The following is a 6,837-nucleotide window of genomic DNA, read 5'->3' on the forward strand; positions in this document are numbered from 1 at the left end:
GAACATGCATGTTGCTCTTGTTTAGGCGCCGGTCGGTGCCAGATGATGTGGGCGAACTCTCTCTGTCTCCGCAAACACATTTACAACCTTTAAATCATGTGGGTTTGTTTCAAAAAAAAATTAAAGGGGCCACGTCTGCAAATCAGCCTCCGACAGTTCTCACACCTCATCACCGCAGACGTGTCGCCGCGTCCTATCGGGACGAGCACAGGTGCGAAGTCGTACCGTTAACAGAGGCCGTGTGCGACTCTTGGTTCCACACTGGGACAGAGTCAAGGTCCTTAATGTCATGAGTTCCACCTTTTTCTTTTTCAGCTCGTTTGTCGTGAAAACAATGTCTGCATGCCTCCAATAAATTCATAAAATACACTTCCTGTTACTGTTAACACACCTGTCAACCGTTAAAAACTAGAATGGACAGATGCAGTTAATCGAAAATTCAAATTTGGAAACAATTTTGGAAGAGGTAAGAGAGAGCCAGAGCCAGCTAGCGAGCGTAATCAGACAAGTCAGTCATTTATCGGGGGGGAAAGATCTGCGTGCCTCCAATACATTCATAAAATACACTTCCTGTTACCATTAATACAACTGTCAACCTTTAAAAACGAGAATGGGCAGATGCAGTTGATCGAAATTCGAATTTGGAAATGATTTTGTTTCTAAAATGATGTTTCTAGAACATGAACCCTTCTTCCAACTCTCAGGGAGTGCCGTCGCAAATTCTGGCGAACGCAACACAATCTCAGAATCCTAAATTTCGACCCCTCACCTCTCTTAAAGGCTCTTCACGTTGAGCTCTGACAAACCCACAAATCAGGTACAACAGGAACAACCACTGCGCCACACTCAGGAGACACTTCTTCTTCTTCTTCTTCCAGCGGCGGTCAGATCAGAACACACAGAATGTTAATAGTCATGTGTTCCTGAGCAGCAGTCGCACTACTGCAGACTAATCAACGAGCCAATTACAATCATCCTGCAGGCCGCGCGTAAAGACTCAGCATGACATTGATTGGCCATTGACTGGCAGGACTCGCCCTTGTGGCAAATTGCTTTGGGGGGGGGGGGGGGGGAAATCCTCCTCCGCTTCCTTACATTGATTTTCGAGGGACAATGGGGAAGTCAATAACAAATCTACGGGTTTCGCCGCCGCTGATTTAAACGGAGGGCGGAGGCACATAAAGGGGCGTTTCATTGTAACCTTGCGGGGGCGAGCTCAAGTCGGAGCAAGGTCGTTTTTTTGTTGCACAGTATTTGTCTGGGGCCAAAAATAAAGGATTCTGTCGGGGATCCACCGAGGCTGGCTGCTGAACACCGGGCCGACCAGAGGTCAGTGTGCCGGAGGACAGACCTGTATCTGAGGAGCTGAAAGAGACTAACGCCCTTGCGACCTCCGGGGTCCGAGTTCCGAGGTAAACTGGAACGCAGCAATGCATCCAGTTGTTGGCAACTTCCTTAGAAGCTCCGGGGGGGAAACTAGCTGCGTCCTTACCGACGTCTTTGCTACTGCAGCGTCTTTTTTACCACAGCGACCAAACCAGTCATACCACCTGCAACCACTAGGGGCTCCCAAAACCAGAGTTTGAGCATGGCGCCTTTTTCCCCCAGCATTTCCAAAAGCAAAAGTGAAAATGGATTAAATCTTGTGCTCGTGCGCTTTTATCGATAAATCTAAAGGGCACAAAGTTAATACGGTAGACATTTAAATATAGTGATATTTAATACAAAGATAATACAGCAGGGTTCATCGAATGGCCGCTCGCTCTTTTCGTATTGAATCAGCGAACATCATTCTGTCAGTCAGTCATTCAGGAGCAGTCTGTGGATTATGATTTTTTTTTTAAATGGTTATTTCGTGAATGAGATTTTGCATCTCTCCATTTCAGATCCACCGGAGGATGAACAGGAAGTACCTGCCAGACTTTGTCAATGTGGACATTAAAATACCTCCTTTGTGATGTAACGCATGCGCGCGCGCACACACACACACACACACACACACACACCCTTTGAATTCCCTGTACGCCCGACCTTAAGAGGAGTCCTGTTGCCGGGTAATGAGGAGGCGGGAGGCGGCGAGGCAGGTGCTGCTGCCGCGGGAACACTGGGCCACTTGTGCCCCCTTGACCGTCTCTCCACACTCGACCATCTCTCTGCCGCCAACCTCCATCCTCCATCCTCCATCCCCCCATCCCGCACTCCACATTCACATCATCTTCACACTGTTTCACCCCCATCACCATCACCATCATCATCATCATCGCTAACAGGCTGAACATTTACGAAATATGATGTGTTCAAACAAGTCCTTGTTCTCGGGCCTTTAGGAGATAAACGCAGAAGATTCTGTGCAGACTCGGAAAAAAAATCTGCGTCTCACAGATTCATTCAGAGGTTTTTTTATAAACATTTTGGTTTCATTGGATTGGATTGTGTCACCGTGGACAACACCTGCTCTGCAGACGGGTCTCTCCCCCTCTCTCAAGGGTACGAAAAATGATCAAAGAATATGAAGTCTTTGACAGAGTTTGACACTTTAACACAAAATCAACATGGAACCCATGTTTTTTTTTTATATCTACATACTTTTTACTGTCAAATACGAGTTTCTGTGACGCGGAAAAAGGGAAAATTGCTCAACAAATTAAATCAACGCACAACTGAATGAAGTTTCTTCAACTTAAAGTTAAGACAGTTAATAACTTGAAGTTTCACAAACTGAATAATTATTATTTTTTAAGTTGGTAGAAGCAATTGTCTTGTGTGGTATTGAATATGATTTATGGAATAAAGTTTTTTTGTCTCGGTTTGCCCGACATGTTTGCGATGATTCCCCCTCACACAGCTTTGTTCGCGCCGTCACAGTCGATCGAAGTCGCTAAAATATATCGGTACGCGTCAGCGGGCATTTGAAAAGTATGAAAACTGAGATCCTGGAGCGTTCTTATTGGATATACCGCGTATACACCTGTGAATCACACGGGGAATATGACGCAACAACTGCAGCGACAGAAGTGGTTTGAGTTTTAGAACCATTAAATTCCTCTTTGCTCAGATTAATACATAAACTAAGAAGATTGACTTTCAGGAGCCTGATTTGAATAAGAAGTTAAGTGTATTGAATATGTCTCTACTTCGACTGCTACTTAATAATTCATACCACGTGTCACTTATTCATGTTCCTCAGTCACCATGGCTGTACAGTACAGTCACGTCCTCCGTCAGCCGGCACAGAGCTCACTGTACTCTGTTCACTGTATTTCTAACATGGCCGACACTCGAGATGACTCACAGAAATTCAATGTCTTCTTTATTTCCATTGAGTGGAAATGACGGTTCCCCCACGTGACACACGGAGAGGGACGGAGATGTGAATCCAACACCGGCCGCAATCTATTCCTCATTCTCTCCTCATTGTTGACACAGTGTCATGGCAGGGGCCTCGCTGCCTAGCAACAAAAAAAATCCATGCCGGACGTTTTTTTTTCCAATCTCCTGTCAGGGGGCGGGAGGCTCCGCCCCCTCCACGTCCCCGGGGGGGATGATTGAAAGGTCACTTCAGTGCGCGCCGTGTCCGACGGTGTACAGATTGTCCTCTTTGGAAACCCTGAAATGTGTGGAAGACGGGAGTACACACACTTCACCTCGAGCACAAAACACTCAGCGATGAGTGGGCAGAGCAGCAGGGGAGTGGAGTGTGTGTGTGTGTGTGTGTGTGGGGGGGGGGGGGGGGGGGGGGGGGTCGATGATGCCACACTTTCTTCATCGCAGGCAGAGTGTGACCTCCCGTCGCCCTCCTCCATTGTTGTTCCTGGAGAGGTCAGGAGCGCTGCAGAGGGGCGTTCAGGGACCCACGAGGTGGCTTTGACGCCTGAGTCGCCTTTCACGGTGGAGGGAGAATAGAGAATCGTCTTCATTGGTTGGATCCCAGCCGCCTGATTTTATCCCCGCACATATCAAGGTATTGCAGAAAGGATTTATCGTGAAAAAAGAAAGAAGAAAAGCTGGCGAATGGAGTGACTTTAATGTCCACTGAAGAGACAAGACACTTCGGCCTCCTCTCCACTCGTCTGATGTAAAAAGCTATTTCATCACAAAGGGAGCTTTTTTTTTAAAAATTTTTTTTACTTGAGGCCACTTGTGTGCTCCGTCTCTCGATTCCACTCCTCTGCTTTTTGTGGCCCGATCGATAAAGTTGTACATTACTACCAGACCTTCAAAAAGCCGAGCCCATCCCCCACCCTGGACGCATAAAGGAAAAGACCAGAGCACCGTATCGCTCATCCACATCCCCCTCCGTCACCTAACACTGAACGTCTGTGGCGGGGAGATGGAGCTCTCTCTCCTCTCCTGTCGGAATATTGTAACGTGTCGTCAAAGCGGCAGCACGGCGAGAGAAAAAAAAACGCTATGAGCCCCCGAGGCCGAACACTGGAACTTCTCTGCGGTTTGATATGAGAAACCGACTCAGATGGGACGTCATTGACTCGGAGGCTGAGCGGCGCGGCGATGGCGGACCTCTTTGTGCCACTGGCACGGAATAGAGATTGTGGCAGGAGGCGGCAAATTGTTTGTTTGTGTCGGAGTGTGTGTGTGTGTGTGTGTGTGTCTCAGGGCAGAGGACTGTGACGAAAGTCTCTCAAATCCTAGTTCTGTTGAAACACATCCTGGCTCGTGTTCCTCAGAGCATCCGAGAGAAGCGGCCTCCTCCCGTCTCGAGTTTCCACTGCACAAAGTCAAAAAACATTTACTCGACTTAGTCAGAAAGGTTGGCCAGTTCGACACGAGGGCCTTGGCCTCGCGATGAGAAGCTCGTGTTTCCAGGACGGACACGAGTCTCTGATGGGTTCTTGTGCAAAGACGCGGGAGCGACATTTTGCCAAAGCTGCTCTTCGCCGACAGGGAGAGAAATCCGCCTCCATCACATGCTGCATCATGTTCGGTCGGCGGCTGGAAACTTTGGAGACGAGACGCTGTGGTTTTCGCTGCAACAACAAGTCAGAAGTAATTCAATAATAACGAATATGATCGTCGATTCCTCGTCGGCCTCTGGGGGGGAGATGGTGAATAGAGTTTTTCCCCCCTCCTATAAAAAAATAGAAAAAAGGGTCAAATCGTGAAAAGAGACACATTCACGATCAATGTGAATTCAAAGATAGGAAACGAGTGAATGACTTTTTAAAAACAAGATCATTGTTATATTATTAAATTCTTATCAAGTAGGGGCCACACGTCCAGGGGGGTTAGGAAACAGACGCTTGTTCTCCTCGTTCGGACTAGTTTTCAAGCGCATGCGTGTCACTTCCTGTTCTCTATTACTTGAAAGCGAGAGAGTCATCTTACACAGAACCAGACAGTCAGTCACCGGCGCCGCCGCTCTGCAACCGCGGCCTCGCACCTGTCGTTCTCACACGCCGCGACCGGGACATCTGATCCAGTGGTGGCCAACAGCTGCACCGTGAGCCCAGGTCTCAGATGTCCCCGCTTGTCCTGAATGCATCACGGCTTCAGATTTTGCTTTTGAGTTGAGAAACTTAGAAGATGCTAAGTTTGAACAATTAAAAAAAAAAGAAAAGTTTTTTGTGGGAATGCGGCCCGAGGAGATTAATATCTCAGCAGTGAGAAACTAAAAAAGTGAAGTGCTGTGAATTTAATTGGGGGGGAAAAGAAAAAAAAGAATATGATCTGAGCAGTTGCAGCGTTTCCTCTCCAGCAGACATCAGTGATTTATTCCTTTTAACGCCCGGAGAGAAGCTGATGAGAAACACTGTTTTATTTCAGGTCGGCACCAAGGTGATGAGCATGTGGCGACGCCCCTCAGTGTGGGAGGTGGGCCGCTCGTCTTCCTGCTGAGTGATCTCCCCTCTCCACGACATAAATAATCCCCGGCTCCAGCTAAATTGAAAAACTTGGGGGGAGTCATTTTTTGGCCACTGATGACAAAGTGATATCTGCAGAACTCAAGTTGCTACGGGGGGAATTTGTGTTGTTTGTCTTTCTCTTGAAACTCCGGAGTCTTTACTTTCTCCCCCCGTCCCGTGGAGCCAAGGACCAGGCGCCGCGGTCGAGTTACAAACTGTGGTTTATCATCAGGAGAATAAATACTCTCACGTAGCTTCTTTGTAGACATTAGAATTATTCAATTTACTGTATCTTTGGTTGTAAAAGAAAGTTTGATGAACACAATGTAATTCTTTGGTTCTATGTCTTCTTCTGCTGCAGAATAAATCCACTCTTGGCCGAGTGAAATTACTTTTTGGAGTCTTGAGGAATCACAAATTGTCATTTTTACATTTTCTTTTTCTGTTTGTTTTCAGACTAAACAAATGAGACGTTCCTCCAACATGCACAATTAATTACCTGAGTGCTTGTCCACTGCACCACGCACCCCGATTGGACGGACCAGCTGTCAATCACACCGTATCCACGCTCCAATGCATACCGTGCCGTTTGACTCTAAATGGACAATATTTTACAAAATGAACATGATGCTGTATTGAAGACTTGAAACTAGACATTGAACCATAAACTCCTGAGGAAAATGTTTTACTGACGTCATAAAGCAAGTGAGAAGCAGAGACATTTTCTCAGAAGACTTCTATAGAAACGGACTTCTTTCTTGCGACAAGCGGAGTCGCCCCCTGCTGGTGATTCTAGAGAATACAGGCCCGGTGACCGTCTTCGGCTCTACGTCATTTCGTTGGTCACGACATCTTAACGTGAGGTGCGTTCACGGCCTGTTGAAAAACAAACAAACATAAAATCAAACATCTACACTTTGTATCTCTTTCAAAGGTCCACGCGAATCTGAAACACATTAATTTAAGGAGACACCAG

The sequence above is a fragment of the Scophthalmus maximus genome, chromosome 21 (genome assembly GCF_022379125.1).
Source record: "Scophthalmus maximus strain ysfricsl-2021 chromosome 21, ASM2237912v1, whole genome shotgun sequence".
Lineage (NCBI taxonomy): Eukaryota > Metazoa > Chordata > Actinopteri > Pleuronectiformes > Scophthalmidae > Scophthalmus > Scophthalmus maximus.